Raw genomic sequence first — 16,122 nt, forward strand, 5'->3', positions numbered from 1 at the left:
AAACAAAATCTAAACAACATAATAAAAAGTCAACCGCACCACGGATTCCCAGACAGTCTCCCACACTGGTACTAACGAGTCCTTAAGCTGTGCAACTTCTGCGATCTGACGAGAGCAGGGACATTCAGCTTAGAATGGCCATTGACATTAAATGCTTTAATCCAGAGTCCTTTTTAATCGATTGTAAAACAAAATCTAAACGACATAATAAAAATTCAACCGCACCACGGATTCCCAGACAGTCTCCCACACTGGTACTAGCGAGGCCTTAAGCTGTGTAACTTCTGCGATCTGACGAGAGCAGGCACATTCAGCTTAGAATGGCCATTGACATTAAATGTTTTAATCCATAGTCCTTTTTAATCGATTGTGAAACAAAATCTAAACGACATAATAAAAAGTCAACCGCACCACAGATTCCCAGACAGTCTCCCACACTGGTACTACCGAGGCCTTAAGCTGTGTAACTTCTGCGTTCTGACGAGAGCAGGCACATTCAGCTTAGAATGGCCATTAACGTTAAATGCTTTAATCCATAGTCCTATTTAATCTATTGTGAAACAAAATCTAAACGACATAATAAAAAGTCAACCGCACCGCGGATTCCCAGACAGTCTCCCACACTGGTACTAGCGAGGCCTTAAGCTGTGTAACTTCTGCGATCTGACGAGAGCAGGGACATTCAGCTTAGAATGGCCATTGACATTAAATGCTTTAATCCATAGTCCTTTTTAATCGATTGTGAAACAAAATCTAAACGACATAATACAAATTCAACCGCACCACGGATTCCCACACTGGTACTAGCGAGGCCTTAAGCTGTGTAACTTCTGCGATCTGACGAGAGCAGGCACATTCAGCTTAGAATGGCCATTGACATTAAATGCTTTAATCCATAGTCCTTTTTAATCGATTGTGAAACAAAATCTAAACGACATAATAAAAAGTCAACCGCACCACGGATTCCCAGACAGTCTCCCACACTGGTACTAGCGAGGCCTTAAGCTGTGTAACTTCTGCGATCTGACGAGAGCAGGGACATTCAGCGTAGAATGGCCATTGACATTAAATGCTTTAATCCATAGTCCTTTTTAATCTATTGTGAAACAAAATAATAAAAAGTCAACCGCACCACGGATTCCCAGACAGTCTCCCACACTGGTACTAGCGAGGCCTTAAGCTGTGTAACTTCTGCGATCTGACGAGAGCAGGGACATTCAGCTTAGAATGGCCATTGACATTAAATGCTGAAATCCATAGTCCTTTTTAATCGATTGTGAAACAAAATCTAAACGACATAATAAAAAGTCAACCGCACCACGGATTCCCAGACAGTCTCCCACACTGGTACTAGCGAGGCCTTAAGCTGTGTAACTTCTGCGATCTGACGAGAGCAGGGACATTCCGCTTAGAATGGCCATTGACATTAAATGCTGAAATCCATAGTCCTTTTTAATCGATTGTGAAACAAAATCTAAACGACATAATAAAAAGTCAACCGCACCACGGATTCCCAGACAGTCTCCCACACTGGTACTAGCGAGGCCTTAAGCTGTGTAACTTCTGCGATCTGACGAGAGCAGGGACATTCAGCTTAGAATGGCCATTGACATTATATGCTGTAATCCATAGTCCTTTTTAATAGATTGTGAAGCAAAATCTAAACGACATAATAAAATGTCAACCGCACCACGGATTCCCAGACAGTCTCCCACACTGGTACTAGCGAGGCCTTAAGCTGTGTAACTTCTGCGATCTGACGAGAGCAGGCACATTCAGCTTAGAATGGCCATTGACATTAAATGCTGTAATCCATAGTCCTTTTTAATCGATTGTCAAACAAAATCTAAACGACATAATAAAATGTCAACCGCACCACGGATTCCCAGACAGTCTCCCACACTGGTATTAGCAAGGCCTTAAGCTGTGTAACTTCTGCGTTCTGATGAGAGCAGGCACATTCAGCTTAGAATGGCCATTGACATTAAAAGCCTTAATCCATAGTTCTATTTAATCTATTGTGAAACAAAATCTAAACAACATAATAAAAAGTCAACCGCACCACGGATTCCCAGACAGTCTCCCACACTGGTACTAGCGAGGCCTTAAGCTGTGTAACTTCTGCGATCTGACGAGAGCATGGACATTCAGCTTAGAATGGCCATTGACATTAAATGCTTTAATCCATAGTCCTATTTAATCTATTGTGAAACAAAATCTAAACAACATAATAAAAAGTCAACCGCACCACGCATTCCCAGACATTCTCCCACACTGTTACCAGCGAGGCCTTAAGCTGTGTAACTTCTGCGATCTGACGAGAGCAGGGACATTCAGCTTAGAATGGCCATTGACATTAAAGGCTTTAATCCATAGTCCTTTTTAATCGATTGTGAAACAAAATCTAAACGACATAATAAAAAGTCAACAGCACCACGGATTCCCAGACAGTCTCCCACACTGGTACTAGCGAGGCCTTAAGCTGTGTAACTTCTGCGATCTGACGAGAGCAGGCACATTCAGCTTAGAATGGCCATTGACGTTAAATGATTTAATCCATAGTCCTATTTAATCTATTGTGAAACAAAATCTAAACGACATAATAAAAAGTCAACCGCACCACGGATTCCCAGACAGTCTCCCACACTGGTACTAGGGAGGCGTTAAGCTGTGTAACTTCTGCGATCTAACAAGAGCAGGCATATTCAGCTTAGAATGGCCATTGACATTAAATGCTTTAATCCATAGTCCTTTTTAATCGATTGTGAAACAAAATCTAAACAACATAATAAAAAGTCAACCGCACCACGGATTCCCAGACAGTCTCCCACACTGGTACTAGCGAGGCGTTAAGCTGTGCTGTGTAACTTCTGCGATCTAACGAGAGCAGGCACATTCAGCTTAGAATGGCCATTGACATTAAATGCTTTAACCCATTATTTCGTTTAGATTTTGTTAACCGCACCACGGATTCCCAGACAGTCTCCCACACTGGTACTAGCGAGGCCTTAAGCTGTGTAACTTCTGCGATCTGACGAGAGCAGGCACATTCAGCTTAGAATGGCCATTGACATTAAATGCGAAACAAAATCTAAACGACATAATAAAAAGTCAACCGCACCACGGATTCCCAGACGGTCTCCCACACTGGTACTAGCAAGGCCTTAAGCTGTGTAACTTCTGCGATCTGACGAGAGCAGGCACATTCAGCTTAGAATGGCCATTTACATTAAAAGCCTTTATCCATAGTCCTATTTAATCTATTGTGAAACAAAATCTAAACGACATAATAAAAAGTCAACCGCACTACGGATTCCCAGACAGTCTCCCACACTGGTACTAGCGAGGCCTTAAGCTGTGTAACTTCTGCGATCTGACGAGAGCAGGCACATTCAGCTTAGAATGGCCATTTACATTAAAAGCCTTTATCCATAGTCCTATTTAATCTATTGTGAAACAAAATCTAAACAACATAATAAAAAGTCAACCGCACCACGGATTCCCAGACAGTCTCCCACACTAGTACTAGCGAGGCCTTAAGCTATGTAACTTCTGCGTTCTGACGAGAGCAGGCACATTCAGCTTAGAATGGCCATTGACGTTAAATCCTTTAATCCATAGTCCTATTTAATCTATTGTGAAACAAAATCTAAACGACATACTAAAAAGTCAACCGCACCACGGATTCCCAGACAGTCTCCCACACTGGTACTAGCGAGGCCTTAAGCTGTGTAACTTCTGCGATCTGACGAGAGCAGGCACATTCAGCTTAGAATGGCCATTGACATTAAATGCTTTAATCCATAGTCCTTTTTAATCGATTGTGAAACAAAATCTAAACGACATAATAAAAAGTTAACCGCATCACGGATTCCCAGACAGTCTCCCACACTGGTACTAGCGAGGCCTTAAGCTGTGTAACTTCTGCGATCTAACGAGAGCAGGCACATTCAGCTTAGAATGGCCATTGACATTAAATGCTTTAATCCATAGTCCTTTTTAATCGATTGTGAAACAAAATCTAAACGACATAATAAAAATTCAACCGCTCCACGGATTCCCAGACAGTCTCCCACACTGGTACTAGCGAGGCCTTAAGCTGTGTAACTTCTGCGATCTGACGAGAGCAGGCACATTCAGCTTAGAATGGCCATTGACATTAAAAGCCTTAATCCATAGTCCTATTCAATCGATTGTGAAACAAAATCTAAACGACATAATAAAAAGTCAACCGCACCTCGGATTCACAGACAGTCTCCCACACTGGTACTAGCGAGGCCTTAAGCTGTGTAACTTCTGCGATCTGACGAGAGCAGGCACATTCAGCTTAGAATGGCCATTGACATTAAATGCTTTAATCCATAGTCCTTTTTAATCGATTGTGAAACAAAATCTAAACGACATAATAAAAAGTCAACAGCACCACGGATTCCCAGACAGTCTCCCACACTGGTACTAGCGAGGCCTTAAGCTGTGTAACTTCTGCGATCTGACGAGAGCAGGGACATTCAGCTTAGAATGGCCATTGACATTAAATGCTTTAATCCATAGTCCTTTTTAATCGATTGTGAAACAAAATCTAAACGACATAATAAAAATTCAACCGCACAACGGATTCCGAGACAGTCTCCCACACTGGTACTAGCGAGGCCTTAAGCTGGGTAACTTCTGCGATCTGACGAGAGCAGGCACATTCAGCTTAGAATGGCCATTGACGTTAAATGATTTAATTCATAGTCCTATTTAATCTATTGTGAAACAAAATCTAAACGACATAATAAAAAGTCAACCGCACCACGGATTCCCAGACAGTCTCCCACACTGGTACTAGGGAGGCGTTAAGCTGTGTAACTTCTGCGATCTAACGAGAGCAGGCACATTCAGCTTAGAATGGCCATTGACATTAAATGCTTTAATCCATAGTCCTTTTTAATCGATTGTGAAACAAAATCTAAACGACATAATAAAAAGTCAACCGCACCACAGATTCCCAGACAGTCTCCCACACTGGTACTAGCGAGGCCTTAAGCTGTGTAACTTCTGCGATCTGACGAGAGCAGGCACATTCAGCTTAGAATGACCATTGACGTTAAATGATTTAATCCATAGTCCTATTTAATCTATTGTGAAACAAAATCTAAACAACATAATAAAAAGTCAACCGCACCACGGATTCCCAGACAGTCTCCCACACTGGTACTAGCGAGGCCTTAAGCTGTGTAATTTCTGCGATCTGACGAGAGCAGGCACATTCATCTTAGAATGGCCATTGACATTAAATGCTTTAATCCATAGTCCTTTTTAATCGATTGTGAAACAAAATCTAAACGACATAATAAAAAGTCAACCGCACCACGGATTCCCAGACAGTGTCCCACACTGGTACTAGCGAGGCCTTAAGCTGTGTAACTTCTGCGATCTGACGAGAGCAGGCACATTCAGCTTAGAATGGCCATTGACGTGAAATGCTTTAATCCATAGTCCTATTTAATCTATTGTGAAACAAAATCTAAACGACATAATAAAAAGTCAACCGCACCACGGATTCCCAGACAGTCTCCCACACTGGTACTAGAAAGGCCTTAAGCTGTGTAACTTCTGCGTTCGGACGAGAGCAGGCACATTCAGCTTAGAATGGCCATTGACGTTAAATGCTTTAATCCATAGTCCTATTTAATCTATTGTGAAACAAAATCTAAACGACATAATAAAAAGTCAACCGCACCACGGATTCCCAGACAGTCTCCCACACTGGTACTAGCGAGGCGTTAAGCTGTGTAACTTCTGCGATCTAACGAGAGCAGGCACATTCAGCTTAGAATGGCCATTGACTTTAAATGTTTTAATCCATAGTCCTTTTTAATCGATTGTGAAACAAAATCTAAACGACATAATAAAAAGTCAACCGCACCACCGATTCCCAGACAGTCTCCCACACTGGTACTAGCGAGGCCTTAAGCTGTGTAACTTCTGCGATCTGACGAGAGCAGGCACATTCAGCTTAGAATGGCCATTGACATTAAAAGCCTTAATCCATAGTCCTATTTAATCGATTGTGAAACAAAATCTAAACGACATAATAAAAAGTCAACCGCACCACGGATTCACAGACAGTCTCCCACACTGGTACTAGCGAGGCCTTAAGCTGTGTAACTTCTGCGATCTGACGAGAGCAGGCACATTCAGCTTAGAATGGCCATTGACATTAAATGCTTTAATCCATAGTCCTTTTTAATCGATTGTGAAACAAAATCTAAACGACATAATAAAAAGTCAACAGCACCACGGATTCCCAGACAGTCTCCCACACTGGTACTAGCGAGGCCTTAAGCTGTGTAACTTCTGCGATCTGACGAGAGCAGGGACATTCAGCTTAGAATGGCCATTGACATTAAATGCTTTAATCCATAGTCCTTTTTAATCGATTGTGAAACAAAATCTAAACGACATAATAAAAATTCAACCGCACAACGGATTCCGAGACAGTCTCCCACACTGGTACTAGCGAGGCCTTAAGCTGGGTAACTTCTGCGATCTGACGAGAGCAGGCACATTCAGCTTAGAATGGCCATTGACGTTAAATGATTTAATTCATAGTCCTATTTAATCTATTGTGAAACAAAATCTAAACGACATAATAAAAAGTCAACCGCACCACGGATTCCCAGACAGTCTCCCACACTGGTACTAGGGAGGCGTTAAGCTGTGTAACTTCTGCGATCTAACGAGAGCAGGCACATTCAGCTTAGAATGGCCATTGACATTAAATGCTTTAATCCATAGTCCTTTTTAATCGATTGTGAAACAAAATCTAAACGACATAATAAAAAGTCAACCGCACCACAGATTCCCAGACAGTCTCCCACACTGGTACTAGCGAGGCCTTAAGCTGTGTAACTTCTGCGATCTGACGAGAGCAGGCACATTCAGTTTAGAATGACCATTGACGTTAAATGATTTAATCCATAGTCCTATTTAATCTATTGTGAAACAAAATCTAAACAACATAATAAAAAGTCAACCGCACCACGGATTCCCAGACAGTCTCCCACACTGGTACTAGGGAGGCGTTAAGCTGTGTAACTTCTGCGATCTAACGAGAGCAGGCACATTCAGCTTAGAATGGCCATTGACTTCAAATGCTTTAATCCATAGTCCTTTTTAATCGATTGTGAAACAAAATCTAAACGACATAATAAAAAGTCAACCGCACCACGGATTCCCAGACAGTCTCCCACACTGGTACTAGCGAGGCCTTAAGCTGTGTAACTTCTGCGATCTGACGAGAGCAGGCACATTCAGCTTAGAATGGCCATTGACATTAAAAGCCTTAATCCATAGTCCTAATTAATCTATTGTGAAACAAAATCTAAACAACATAATAAAAAGTCAACCGCACCACGGATTCCCAGACAGCCTCCCATACTGGTACTAGCGAGGCCTTAAGCTGTGTAACTTCTGCGATCTGACGAGAGCAGGCACATTCAGCTTAGAATGGCCATTGACGTTAAATGCTTTAATCCATAGTCCTATTTAATCTATTGTGAAACAAAATCTAAACGACATAATAAAAAGTCAACCGCACCACGGATTCCCAGACAGTCTCCCACACTGGTACTAGCGAGGCCTTAAGCTGTGTAACTTCTGCGATCTGACGAGAGCAGGCACATTCAGCTTAGAATGGCCATTGACATTAAATGCTTTAATCCATAGTCCTTTTTAATCGATTGTGAAACAAAATCTAAACGACATAATAAAAAGTCAACAGCACCACGGATTCCCAGACAGTCTCCCACACTGGTACTAGCGAGGCCTTAAGCTGTGTAACTTCTGCGATCTGACGAGAGCAGGGACATTCAGCTTAGAATGGCCATTGACATTAAATGCTTTAATCCATAGTCCTTTTTAATCGATTGTGAAACAAAATCTAAACGACATAATAAAAATTCAACCGCACAACGGATTCCGAGACAGTCTCCCACACTGGTACTAGCGAGGCCTTAAGCTGGGTAACTTCTGCGATCTGACGAGAGCAGGCACATTCAGCTTAGAATGGCCATTGACGTTAAATGATTTAATTCATAGTCCTATTTAATCTATTGTGAAACAAAATCTAAACGACATAATAAAAAGTCAACCGCACCACGGATTCCCAGACAGTCTCCCACACTGGTACTAGGGAGGCGTTAAGCTGTGTAACTTCTGCGATCTAACGAGAGCAGGCACATTCAGCTTAGAATGGCCATTGACATTAAATGCTTTAATCCATAGTCCTTTTTAATCGATTGTGAAACAAAATCTAAACGACATAATAAAAAGTCAACCGCACCACGGATTCCCAGACAGTCTCCCACACTGGTACTAGCGAGGCCTTAAGCTGTGTAACTTCTGCGATCTGACGAGAGCAGGCACATTCAGCTTAGAATGGCCATTGACATTAAAAGCCTTAATCCATAGTCCTAATTAATCTATTGTGAAACAAAATCTAAACAACATAATAAAAAGTCAACCGCACCACGGATTCCCAGACAGCCTCCCATACTGGTACTAGCGAGGCCTTAAGCTGTGTAACTTCTGCGATCTGACGAGAGCAGGCACATTCAGCTTAGAATGGCCATTGACGTTAAATGCTTTAATCCATAGTCCTATTTAATCTATTGTGAAACAAAATCTAAACGACATAATAAAAAGTCAACCGCACCACGGATTCCCAGACAGTCTCCCACACTGGTACTAGCGAGGCCTTAAGCTGTGTAACTTCTGCGTTCGGACGAGAGCAGGCACATTCAGCTTAGAATGGCCATTGACGTTAAATGCTTTAATCCATAGTCCTATTTAATCTAATGTGAAACAAAATCTAAACGACATAATAAAAAGTCAACCGCACCACGGATTCCCAGACAGTCTCCCACACTGGTACTAGCGAGGCGTTAAGCTGTGTAACTTCTGCGATCTAACAAGAGCAGGCACATTCAGCTTAGAATGGCCATTGACTATAAAAGTTTTAATCCATAGTCCTTTTTAATCGATTGTGAAACAAAATCTAAACGACATAATAAAAAGTCAACCGCACCACGGATTCCCAGACAGTCTCCCACACTGGTACTAGCGAGGCCTTAAGCTGTGTAACTTCTGCGATCTGACGAGAGCAGGCACATTCAGCTTAGAATGGCCATTGACATTAAAATCCTTAATCCATAGTCCTATTTAATCGATTGTGAAACAAAATCTAAACGACATAATAAAAAGTCAACCGCACCACGGATTCCCAGACAGTCTCCCACACTGGTACTAGCGAGGCCTTAAGCTGTGTAACTTCTGCGATCTGACGAGAGCAGGCACATTCAGCTTAGAATGGCCATTGACATTAAATGCTTTAATCCATAGTCCTTTTTAATCGATTGTGAAACAAAATCTAAACGACATAATATAAAGTCAACCGCACCACGGATTCCCAGACAGTCTCCCACACTGGTACTAGCGAGGCCTTAAGCTGTGTAACTTCTGCGATCTGACGAGAGCAGGCACATTCAGCTTAGAATGGCCATTGACATTAAAAGCCTTAATCCATAGTCCTATTTAATCTATTGTGAAACAAAATCTAAACAACATAATAAAAAGTCAACCGCACCACGGATTCCCAGACAGTCTCCCACACTAGTACTAGCGAGGCCTTAAGCTGTGTAACTTCTGCGATCTGACGAGAGAAGGCACATTCAGCTTAGAATGGCCATTGACATTAAATGCTTTAATCCATAGTCCTTTTTAATCGATTGTGAAACAAAATCTAAACGACATAATAAAAATTCAACCGCACCACGGATTCCCAGACAGTCTCCCACACTGGTGCTAGCGAGGACTTAAGCTGTGTAACTTCTGCGATCTGACGAGAGCAGGCACATTCAGCTTAGAATGGCCATTGACGTTAAATGCTTTAATCCATAGTCCTATTTAATCTATTGTGAAACAAAATCTAAACGACATAATAAAAAGTCAACCGCACCACGGATTCCCAGACAGTCTCCCACACTGGTACTAGCAAGGCCTTAAGCTGTGTAACTTCTGCGATCTGACGAGAGCAGGGACATTCAGCTTAGAATGGCCATTGACATTAAATGCTTTAATCCATAGTCCTTTTTAATCGATTGTGAAACAAAATCTAAACGACATAATAAAAATTCAACCGCACCACGGATTCCCAGACAGTCTCCCACACTGGTACTAGCGAGGACTTAAGCTGTGTAACTACTGCGATCTGACGAGAGCAGGCACATTCAGCTTAGAATGGCCATTGACGTTAAATCCTTTAATCCATAGTCCTATTTAATCTATTGTGAAACAAAATCTAAACGACATAATAAAAAGTCAACCGCACCACGGATTCCCAGACAGTCTCCCACACTGGTACTAGCGAGGCCTTAAGCTGTGTAACTTCTGCGATCTGACGAGAGCAGGCACATTCAGCTTAGAATGGCCATTGAAGTTAAATGCTTTAATCCATAGTCCTATTTAATCTATTGTGAAACAAAATCTAAACGACATAATAAAAAGTCAACCGCACCCCGGATTCCCAGACAGTCTCCCACACTGGTACTAGCGAGGCCTTAAGCTGTGTAACTTCTGCGATCTAACGAGGGCAGGCACATTCAGCTTAGAATGGCCATTGACATTAAATGCTTTAATCCATAGTCCTTTTTAATCGATTGTGAAACAAAATCTAAACGACATAATAAAAAGGCAACCGCACCACGGATTCCCAGACAGTCTCCCACACTGGTACTAGCGAGGCCTTAAGCTGTGTAACTTCTGCGATCTGACGAGAGCAGGCACATTCAGCTTAGAATGGCCATTGACATTAAATGCTGTAATCCATAGTCCTTTTTAATCGATTGTGAAACAAAATCTAAACGACATAATAAAAAGTCAACCGCACCACGGATTCCCAGACAGTCTCCCACACTGGTACTAGCGAGGCCTTAAGCTGTGTAACTTCTGCGACCTGACGAGAGAGGGCACATTCAGCTTAGAATGGCCATTGAAGTTAAATGCTTTAATACATAGTCCTATTTAATCTATTGTGAAACAAAATCTAAACGACATAATAAAAAGTCAACCGCACCACGGATTCCCAGACAGTCTCCCACACTGGTACTAGCGAGGCGTTAAGCTGTGTAACTTCTGCGATCTAACGAGGGCAGGCACATTCAGCTTAGAATGGCCATTGACATTAAATGCTTTAATCCATAGTCCTTTTTAATCGATTGTGAAACAAAATCTAAACGACATAATAAAAAGTCAACCGCACCACGGCTTCCCAGACAGTCTCCCACACTGGTACTAGCGAGGCCTTAAGCTGTGTAACTTCTGCGATCTGACGAGAGCAGGCACATTCAGCTTAGAATGGCCATTGACTATAAAAGTTTTAATCCATAGTCCTTTTTAATCGATTGTGAAACAAAATCTAAACGACATAATAAAAAGTCAACCGCACCACGGATTCCCAGACAGTCTCCCACACTGGTACTAGCGAGGCGTTAAGCTGTGTAACTTCTGCGATCTGACGAGAGCAGGGACATTCAGCTTAGAATGGCCATTGACATTAAATGCTTTAATCCATAGTCCTTTTTAATCGATTGTGAAACAAAATCTAAACGACATAATAAAAAGTCAACCGCACCACGGATTCCCAGACAGTCTCCCACACTGGTACTAGCGAGGCCTTAAGCTGTGTAACTTCTGCGATCTGACGAGAGCAGGGACATTCAGCTTAGAATGGCCATTGACATTAAATGCTTTAATCCATAGTCCTTTTTAATCGATTGTGAAACAAAATCTAAACGACATAATAAAAAGTCAACCGCACCACGGATTCCCAGACAGTCTCCCACACTGGTACTAGCGAGGCGTTAAGCTGTGTAACTTCTGCGATTTAACGAAAGCAGGCACATTCAGCTTAGAATGGCCATTGACATTAAATGCTTTAATCCATAGTCCTTTTTAATCGATTGTGAAACAAAATCTAAACGACATAATAAAAATTCAACCGCACCACGGATTCCCAGACAGTCTCCCACACTGGTACTAGTGAGGCCTTAAGCTGTGTAACTTCTGCGATTTGACGAGAGCAGGCACATTCAGCTTAGAATGGCCATTGACGTTAAATGCTCTAATCCATAGTCCTATTTAATCTATTGTGAAACAAAATCTAAACGACACATAATAAAAAGTCAACCGCACCACGGATTCCCAGACAGTCTCCCACACTGGTACTAGCGAGGCGTTAAGCTGTGTAAGTTCTGCGATTTAACGAGAGCAGGCACATTCAGCTTAGAATGGCCATTGACATTAAATGTTTTAATCCATAGTCCTTTTTAATCGATTGTGAAACTAAATCTAAACGACATAATAAAAAGTCAACGGCACCACAGATTCCCAGATAGTCTCCCATACTTGTACTAGCGAGGACTTAAGCTGTGTAACTTCTGCGATCTGACGAGAGAAGTCACATTCAGCTTAGAATGGCCATTGACATTAAAAGCCTTAATCCATAGTCCTATTTAATCTATTGTGAAACAAAATCGAAACAACATAATAAAAAGTCAACCGCACCACGGATTCCCAGACAGTCTCCCACACTGGTACTAGCGAGGCCTTAAGCTGTGTAACTTCTGCGATCTGACGAGAGCAGGCACATTCAGCTTAGTATGGCCATTGACATTAAAAGCCTTAATCCATAGTCCTATTTAATCTATTGTGAAACAAAATCTAAACAACATAATAAAAAGGCAACCGCACCACGGATTCCCAGACAGTCTCCCACACTGGTACTAGCGAGGCCTTAAGCTGTGTAACTTCTGCGATCTGACGAGAGCAGGGACATTCAGCTTAGAATGGCCATTGACATTAAATGCTGTAATCCATAGTCCTTTTTAATCGATTGTGAAACAAAATCTAAACGACATAATAAAAAGTCAACCGCACCACGGATTCCCAGACAGTCTCCCACACTGGTACTAGCGAGGCCTTAAGCTGTGTAACTTCTGCGTTCTGACGAGAGCAGGCACATTCAGCTTAGAATGGCCATTGACGTCAAATGCTTTAATCCATAGTCCTATTTAATCTATTGTGAAACAAAATCTAAACGACATAATAAAAAGTCAACCGCACCACGGATTCCCAGACAGTCTCCCACACTGGTACTAGCGAGGCCTTAAGCTGTGTAACTTCTGCGATCTAACGAGGGCAGGCACATTCAGCTTAGAATGGCCATTGACATTAAATGCTTTAATCCATAGTCCTTTTTAATCGATTGTGAAACAAAATCTAAACGACATAATAAAAAGTCAACCGCACCACGGATTCCCAGACAGTCTCCCACACTGGTACTAGCGAGGCCTTAAGCTGTGTAACTTCTGCGATCTGACGAGAGCAGGCACATTCAGCTTAGAATGGCCATTGAAGTTAAATGCTTTAATCCATAGTCCTATTTAATCTATTGTGAAAAAAAATCTAAACGACATAATAGACAGTCTCCCACACTGGTACTAGCGAGGCGTTAAGCTGTGTAACTTCTGCGATCTAACAAGAGCAGGCACATTCAGCTTAGAATGGCCATTGACATTAAATGCTTTAATCCATAGTCCTTTTTAATCGATTGTGAAACAAAATCTAAACGACATAATAAAAAGTCAACCGCACCACGGATTCCCAGACAGTCTCCCACACTGGTACTAGCAAGGCCTTAAGCTGTGTAACTTCTGCGATCTGACGAGAGCAGGCACATTCAGCTTAGAATGGCCATTGACATTAAATGCTTTAATCCATAGTCCTTTTTAATCGATTGTGAAACAAAATCTAAACGACATGATAAAAAGTCAACAGCACCATGGATTCCCAGACAGTCTCCCACACTGGTACTAGCGAGGCCTTAAGCTGTGTAACTTCTGCGATCTGACGAGAGAAGGGACATTCAGCTTAGAATGGCCATTGACATTAAATGCTTTAATCCATAGTCCTTTTTAATCGATTGTGAAACAAAATCTAAACGACATAATAAAAATTCAACCGCACAACGGATTCCGAGACAGTCTCCCACACTGGTACTAGCGAGGCCTTAAGCTCTGTAACTTCTGCGATCTGACGAGAGCAGGCACATTCAGCTTAGAATGGCCATTGACGTTAAATGATTTAATCCATAGTCCTATTTAATCTATTGTGAAACAAAATCTAAACGACATAATAAAAAGTCAACCGCACCACGGATTCCCAGACAGTCTCCCTCACTGGTACTAGCGAGGCCTTAAGCTGTGTAACTTCTGCGATCTGACGAGAGCAGGGACATTCAGTTTAGAATGGCCATTGACATTAAATGCTTTAATCCATAGTCCTTTTTAATCGATTGTGAAACAAAATCTAAACGACATAATAAAAATTCAACCGCACCACGGATTCCCAGACAGTCTCCCACACTGGTACTAGAGAGGCCTTAAGCTGTGTAACTTCTGCGTTCTGACGAGAGCAGGCACATTCAGCTTAGAATGGCCATTGACGTTAAATGCTTTAATCCATAGTCCTATTTAATCTATTGTGAAACAAAATCTAAACGACATAATAAAAAGTCAACCGCACCACGCATTCCCAGACAGTCTCCCACACTGGTACCAGCGAGGCCTTAAGCTGTGTAACTTCTGCGATCTGACGAGAGCAGGGACATTCAGCTTAGAATGGCCATTGACATTAAAGGCTTTAATCCATAGTCCTTTTTAATCGATTGTGAAACAAAATCTAAACGACATAATAAAAACTCAACCGCACCACAGACAGTCTCCCACACTGGTACTAGCGAGGCCTTAAGCTGTGTAACTTCTGCGTTCGGACGAGAGCAGGCACATTCAGCTTAGAATGGCCATTGACGTTAAATGCTTTAATCCATAGTCCTATTTAATCTATTGTGAAACAAAATCTAAACGACATAATAAAAAGTCAACCGCACCACGGATTTCCAGACAGTCTCCCACACTGGTACTAGCGAGGCCTTAAGCTGTGTAACTTCTGCGATCTGACGAGAGCAGGCACATTCAGCTTAGAATGGCCATTGACATTAAAAGCCTTAATCCATAGTCCTATTTAATCTATTGTGAAACAAAATCTAAACAACATAATAAAAAGTCAACCGCACCACGGATTCCCAGACAGTCTCCCACACTGGTACTAGCGAGGACTTAAGCTATGTAACTTCTGCGTTCTGACGAGAGCAGGGACATTCAGCTTAGAATGGCCATTGACGTTAAATGCTTTAATCCATAGTCCTTTTTTATCGATTGTGAAACAAAATCTAAACGACATAATAAAAAGTCAACCGCACCACGGATTCCCAGACAGTCTCCCACACAGGTGCTAGCGAGGCCTTAAGCTGTGTAACTTCTGCGATCTGACGAGAGCAGGCACATTCAGCTTAGAATGGCCATTGACATTAAAAGACTTAATCCATAGTCCTATTTAATCTATTGTGAAACAAAATCTAAACAACATAATAAAAAGTCAACCGCACCACGGATTCCCAGACAGTCTCCCACACTGGTACTAGAGAGGCCTTAAGCTGTGTAACTTCTGCGTTCTGACGAGAGCAGGCACATTCAGCTTAGAATGGCCATTGACATTAAATGCTTTAAATGCTTTAAATGCTTTAATCCATAGTCCTTTTTAATCGATTGTGAAACAAAATCTAAACGACATAATAAAAAGTCAACCGCACCACGGATTCCCAGACAATCTCCCACACTGGTACTAGCGAGGCCTTAAGCTGTGTAACTTCTGCGATCTGACGAGAGCAGGCACATTCAGCTTAGAATGGCCATTGACATTAAAAGCTTTAATCCATAGTCCTATTTAATCTACTGTGAAACAAAATCTAAACAACATAATAAAAAGGCAACCGCACCACGGATTCCCAGACAGTCTCCCACACTGGTACTAGCGAGGCCTTAAGCTGTGTAACTTCTGCGTTCTGACAAGAGCAGGCACATTCAGCTTAGAATGGCCATTGACGTTAAATGCTTTAATCCATAGTCCTATTTAATCGATTGTGAAACAAAATCTAAACGACATAATAAAAACTCAACC

General features: G+C 41.9%; 73 pseudogenes; all 73 read right to left on the reverse strand.

Moving 5' to 3' along the window:
• Positions 1-27: 27 nt before the first annotated feature.
• On the reverse strand, positions 28-146 carry LOC142675391 (5S ribosomal RNA; annotated as a pseudogene).
• A 67-nt stretch (positions 147-213) lies between these two features.
• LOC142675652 (5S ribosomal RNA) lies at positions 214-332 on the reverse strand (annotated as a pseudogene).
• Positions 333-399: 67 nt separating this feature from the next.
• LOC142675435 (5S ribosomal RNA) lies at positions 400-518 on the reverse strand (annotated as a pseudogene).
• A 67-nt stretch (positions 519-585) lies between these two features.
• LOC142675545 (5S ribosomal RNA) lies at positions 586-704 on the reverse strand (annotated as a pseudogene).
• A 241-nt stretch (positions 705-945) lies between these two features.
• LOC142675832 (5S ribosomal RNA) lies at positions 946-1,064 on the reverse strand (annotated as a pseudogene).
• Positions 1,065-1,120: 56 nt separating this feature from the next.
• On the reverse strand, positions 1,121-1,239 carry LOC142675500 (5S ribosomal RNA; annotated as a pseudogene).
• A 67-nt stretch (positions 1,240-1,306) lies between these two features.
• On the reverse strand, positions 1,307-1,425 carry LOC142675791 (5S ribosomal RNA; annotated as a pseudogene).
• A 67-nt stretch (positions 1,426-1,492) lies between these two features.
• LOC142675501 (5S ribosomal RNA) lies at positions 1,493-1,611 on the reverse strand (annotated as a pseudogene).
• Positions 1,612-1,678: 67 nt separating this feature from the next.
• On the reverse strand, positions 1,679-1,797 carry LOC142675442 (5S ribosomal RNA; annotated as a pseudogene).
• Positions 1,798-1,864: 67 nt separating this feature from the next.
• Positions 1,865-1,983, reverse strand: LOC142675700 (5S ribosomal RNA; annotated as a pseudogene).
• A 67-nt stretch (positions 1,984-2,050) lies between these two features.
• Positions 2,051-2,169, reverse strand: LOC142675816 (5S ribosomal RNA; annotated as a pseudogene).
• Positions 2,170-2,422: 253 nt separating this feature from the next.
• Positions 2,423-2,541, reverse strand: LOC142675612 (5S ribosomal RNA; annotated as a pseudogene).
• A 412-nt stretch (positions 2,542-2,953) lies between these two features.
• Positions 2,954-3,072, reverse strand: LOC142675701 (5S ribosomal RNA; annotated as a pseudogene).
• A 37-nt stretch (positions 3,073-3,109) lies between these two features.
• LOC142675550 (5S ribosomal RNA) lies at positions 3,110-3,228 on the reverse strand (annotated as a pseudogene).
• A 67-nt stretch (positions 3,229-3,295) lies between these two features.
• On the reverse strand, positions 3,296-3,414 carry LOC142675170 (5S ribosomal RNA; annotated as a pseudogene).
• Positions 3,415-3,481: 67 nt separating this feature from the next.
• Positions 3,482-3,600, reverse strand: LOC142675443 (5S ribosomal RNA; annotated as a pseudogene).
• Positions 3,601-3,667: 67 nt separating this feature from the next.
• On the reverse strand, positions 3,668-3,786 carry LOC142675412 (5S ribosomal RNA; annotated as a pseudogene).
• Positions 3,787-3,853: 67 nt separating this feature from the next.
• On the reverse strand, positions 3,854-3,972 carry LOC142675251 (5S ribosomal RNA; annotated as a pseudogene).
• Positions 3,973-4,039: 67 nt separating this feature from the next.
• LOC142675884 (5S ribosomal RNA) lies at positions 4,040-4,158 on the reverse strand (annotated as a pseudogene).
• A 67-nt stretch (positions 4,159-4,225) lies between these two features.
• On the reverse strand, positions 4,226-4,344 carry LOC142675609 (5S ribosomal RNA; annotated as a pseudogene).
• Positions 4,345-4,411: 67 nt separating this feature from the next.
• LOC142675397 (5S ribosomal RNA) lies at positions 4,412-4,530 on the reverse strand (annotated as a pseudogene).
• A 253-nt stretch (positions 4,531-4,783) lies between these two features.
• Positions 4,784-4,902, reverse strand: LOC142675368 (5S ribosomal RNA; annotated as a pseudogene).
• A 67-nt stretch (positions 4,903-4,969) lies between these two features.
• LOC142675582 (5S ribosomal RNA) lies at positions 4,970-5,088 on the reverse strand (annotated as a pseudogene).
• Positions 5,089-5,155: 67 nt separating this feature from the next.
• On the reverse strand, positions 5,156-5,274 carry LOC142675617 (5S ribosomal RNA; annotated as a pseudogene).
• A 67-nt stretch (positions 5,275-5,341) lies between these two features.
• Positions 5,342-5,460, reverse strand: LOC142675576 (5S ribosomal RNA; annotated as a pseudogene).
• Positions 5,461-5,527: 67 nt separating this feature from the next.
• LOC142675579 (5S ribosomal RNA) lies at positions 5,528-5,646 on the reverse strand (annotated as a pseudogene).
• Positions 5,647-5,713: 67 nt separating this feature from the next.
• LOC142675142 (5S ribosomal RNA) lies at positions 5,714-5,832 on the reverse strand (annotated as a pseudogene).
• Positions 5,833-5,899: 67 nt separating this feature from the next.
• Positions 5,900-6,018, reverse strand: LOC142675624 (5S ribosomal RNA; annotated as a pseudogene).
• A 67-nt stretch (positions 6,019-6,085) lies between these two features.
• LOC142675619 (5S ribosomal RNA) lies at positions 6,086-6,204 on the reverse strand (annotated as a pseudogene).
• Positions 6,205-6,271: 67 nt separating this feature from the next.
• On the reverse strand, positions 6,272-6,390 carry LOC142675409 (5S ribosomal RNA; annotated as a pseudogene).
• Positions 6,391-6,643: 253 nt separating this feature from the next.
• LOC142675370 (5S ribosomal RNA) lies at positions 6,644-6,762 on the reverse strand (annotated as a pseudogene).
• A 67-nt stretch (positions 6,763-6,829) lies between these two features.
• Positions 6,830-6,948, reverse strand: LOC142675851 (5S ribosomal RNA; annotated as a pseudogene).
• A 67-nt stretch (positions 6,949-7,015) lies between these two features.
• Positions 7,016-7,134, reverse strand: LOC142675371 (5S ribosomal RNA; annotated as a pseudogene).
• A 67-nt stretch (positions 7,135-7,201) lies between these two features.
• On the reverse strand, positions 7,202-7,320 carry LOC142675413 (5S ribosomal RNA; annotated as a pseudogene).
• Positions 7,321-7,387: 67 nt separating this feature from the next.
• On the reverse strand, positions 7,388-7,506 carry LOC142675539 (5S ribosomal RNA; annotated as a pseudogene).
• A 67-nt stretch (positions 7,507-7,573) lies between these two features.
• Positions 7,574-7,692, reverse strand: LOC142675414 (5S ribosomal RNA; annotated as a pseudogene).
• Positions 7,693-7,759: 67 nt separating this feature from the next.
• LOC142675421 (5S ribosomal RNA) lies at positions 7,760-7,878 on the reverse strand (annotated as a pseudogene).
• Positions 7,879-8,131: 253 nt separating this feature from the next.
• On the reverse strand, positions 8,132-8,250 carry LOC142675372 (5S ribosomal RNA; annotated as a pseudogene).
• Positions 8,251-8,317: 67 nt separating this feature from the next.
• LOC142675415 (5S ribosomal RNA) lies at positions 8,318-8,436 on the reverse strand (annotated as a pseudogene).
• A 67-nt stretch (positions 8,437-8,503) lies between these two features.
• Positions 8,504-8,622, reverse strand: LOC142675540 (5S ribosomal RNA; annotated as a pseudogene).
• A 67-nt stretch (positions 8,623-8,689) lies between these two features.
• LOC142675557 (5S ribosomal RNA) lies at positions 8,690-8,808 on the reverse strand (annotated as a pseudogene).
• Positions 8,809-8,875: 67 nt separating this feature from the next.
• On the reverse strand, positions 8,876-8,994 carry LOC142675383 (5S ribosomal RNA; annotated as a pseudogene).
• Positions 8,995-9,061: 67 nt separating this feature from the next.
• On the reverse strand, positions 9,062-9,180 carry LOC142675416 (5S ribosomal RNA; annotated as a pseudogene).
• A 67-nt stretch (positions 9,181-9,247) lies between these two features.
• On the reverse strand, positions 9,248-9,366 carry LOC142675417 (5S ribosomal RNA; annotated as a pseudogene).
• Positions 9,367-9,433: 67 nt separating this feature from the next.
• Positions 9,434-9,552, reverse strand: LOC142675418 (5S ribosomal RNA; annotated as a pseudogene).
• Positions 9,553-9,619: 67 nt separating this feature from the next.
• Positions 9,620-9,738, reverse strand: LOC142675839 (5S ribosomal RNA; annotated as a pseudogene).
• A 253-nt stretch (positions 9,739-9,991) lies between these two features.
• On the reverse strand, positions 9,992-10,110 carry LOC142675603 (5S ribosomal RNA; annotated as a pseudogene).
• A 67-nt stretch (positions 10,111-10,177) lies between these two features.
• LOC142675242 (5S ribosomal RNA) lies at positions 10,178-10,296 on the reverse strand (annotated as a pseudogene).
• A 67-nt stretch (positions 10,297-10,363) lies between these two features.
• LOC142675572 (5S ribosomal RNA) lies at positions 10,364-10,482 on the reverse strand (annotated as a pseudogene).
• A 67-nt stretch (positions 10,483-10,549) lies between these two features.
• On the reverse strand, positions 10,550-10,668 carry LOC142675829 (5S ribosomal RNA; annotated as a pseudogene).
• Positions 10,669-10,735: 67 nt separating this feature from the next.
• On the reverse strand, positions 10,736-10,854 carry LOC142675564 (5S ribosomal RNA; annotated as a pseudogene).
• A 253-nt stretch (positions 10,855-11,107) lies between these two features.
• LOC142675375 (5S ribosomal RNA) lies at positions 11,108-11,226 on the reverse strand (annotated as a pseudogene).
• A 67-nt stretch (positions 11,227-11,293) lies between these two features.
• LOC142675801 (5S ribosomal RNA) lies at positions 11,294-11,412 on the reverse strand (annotated as a pseudogene).
• Positions 11,413-11,479: 67 nt separating this feature from the next.
• Positions 11,480-11,598, reverse strand: LOC142675152 (5S ribosomal RNA; annotated as a pseudogene).
• A 67-nt stretch (positions 11,599-11,665) lies between these two features.
• On the reverse strand, positions 11,666-11,784 carry LOC142675502 (5S ribosomal RNA; annotated as a pseudogene).
• Positions 11,785-11,851: 67 nt separating this feature from the next.
• On the reverse strand, positions 11,852-11,970 carry LOC142675308 (5S ribosomal RNA; annotated as a pseudogene).
• Positions 11,971-12,037: 67 nt separating this feature from the next.
• Positions 12,038-12,156, reverse strand: LOC142675249 (5S ribosomal RNA; annotated as a pseudogene).
• Positions 12,157-12,597: 441 nt separating this feature from the next.
• LOC142675434 (5S ribosomal RNA) lies at positions 12,598-12,716 on the reverse strand (annotated as a pseudogene).
• A 67-nt stretch (positions 12,717-12,783) lies between these two features.
• LOC142675659 (5S ribosomal RNA) lies at positions 12,784-12,902 on the reverse strand (annotated as a pseudogene).
• Positions 12,903-12,969: 67 nt separating this feature from the next.
• Positions 12,970-13,088, reverse strand: LOC142675667 (5S ribosomal RNA; annotated as a pseudogene).
• Positions 13,089-13,155: 67 nt separating this feature from the next.
• LOC142675771 (5S ribosomal RNA) lies at positions 13,156-13,274 on the reverse strand (annotated as a pseudogene).
• Positions 13,275-13,341: 67 nt separating this feature from the next.
• LOC142675573 (5S ribosomal RNA) lies at positions 13,342-13,460 on the reverse strand (annotated as a pseudogene).
• A 226-nt stretch (positions 13,461-13,686) lies between these two features.
• LOC142675538 (5S ribosomal RNA) lies at positions 13,687-13,805 on the reverse strand (annotated as a pseudogene).
• A 67-nt stretch (positions 13,806-13,872) lies between these two features.
• LOC142675186 (5S ribosomal RNA) lies at positions 13,873-13,991 on the reverse strand (annotated as a pseudogene).
• A 253-nt stretch (positions 13,992-14,244) lies between these two features.
• On the reverse strand, positions 14,245-14,363 carry LOC142675154 (5S ribosomal RNA; annotated as a pseudogene).
• Positions 14,364-14,430: 67 nt separating this feature from the next.
• LOC142675744 (5S ribosomal RNA) lies at positions 14,431-14,549 on the reverse strand (annotated as a pseudogene).
• Positions 14,550-14,616: 67 nt separating this feature from the next.
• LOC142675767 (5S ribosomal RNA) lies at positions 14,617-14,735 on the reverse strand (annotated as a pseudogene).
• A 245-nt stretch (positions 14,736-14,980) lies between these two features.
• Positions 14,981-15,099, reverse strand: LOC142675682 (5S ribosomal RNA; annotated as a pseudogene).
• Positions 15,100-15,166: 67 nt separating this feature from the next.
• On the reverse strand, positions 15,167-15,285 carry LOC142675872 (5S ribosomal RNA; annotated as a pseudogene).
• A 67-nt stretch (positions 15,286-15,352) lies between these two features.
• Positions 15,353-15,471, reverse strand: LOC142675891 (5S ribosomal RNA; annotated as a pseudogene).
• A 67-nt stretch (positions 15,472-15,538) lies between these two features.
• LOC142675461 (5S ribosomal RNA) lies at positions 15,539-15,657 on the reverse strand (annotated as a pseudogene).
• An 85-nt stretch (positions 15,658-15,742) lies between these two features.
• Positions 15,743-15,861, reverse strand: LOC142675601 (5S ribosomal RNA; annotated as a pseudogene).
• Positions 15,862-15,928: 67 nt separating this feature from the next.
• Positions 15,929-16,047, reverse strand: LOC142675806 (5S ribosomal RNA; annotated as a pseudogene).
• Between the last annotated feature and the right edge of the window lie 75 nt (positions 16,048-16,122).

This window comes from Rhinoderma darwinii (genome assembly GCF_050947455.1).
Source record: "Rhinoderma darwinii isolate aRhiDar2 chromosome 2 unlocalized genomic scaffold, aRhiDar2.hap1 SUPER_2_unloc_27, whole genome shotgun sequence".
Classification (NCBI taxonomy): Eukaryota; Metazoa; Chordata; class Amphibia; order Anura; family Rhinodermatidae; genus Rhinoderma; species Rhinoderma darwinii.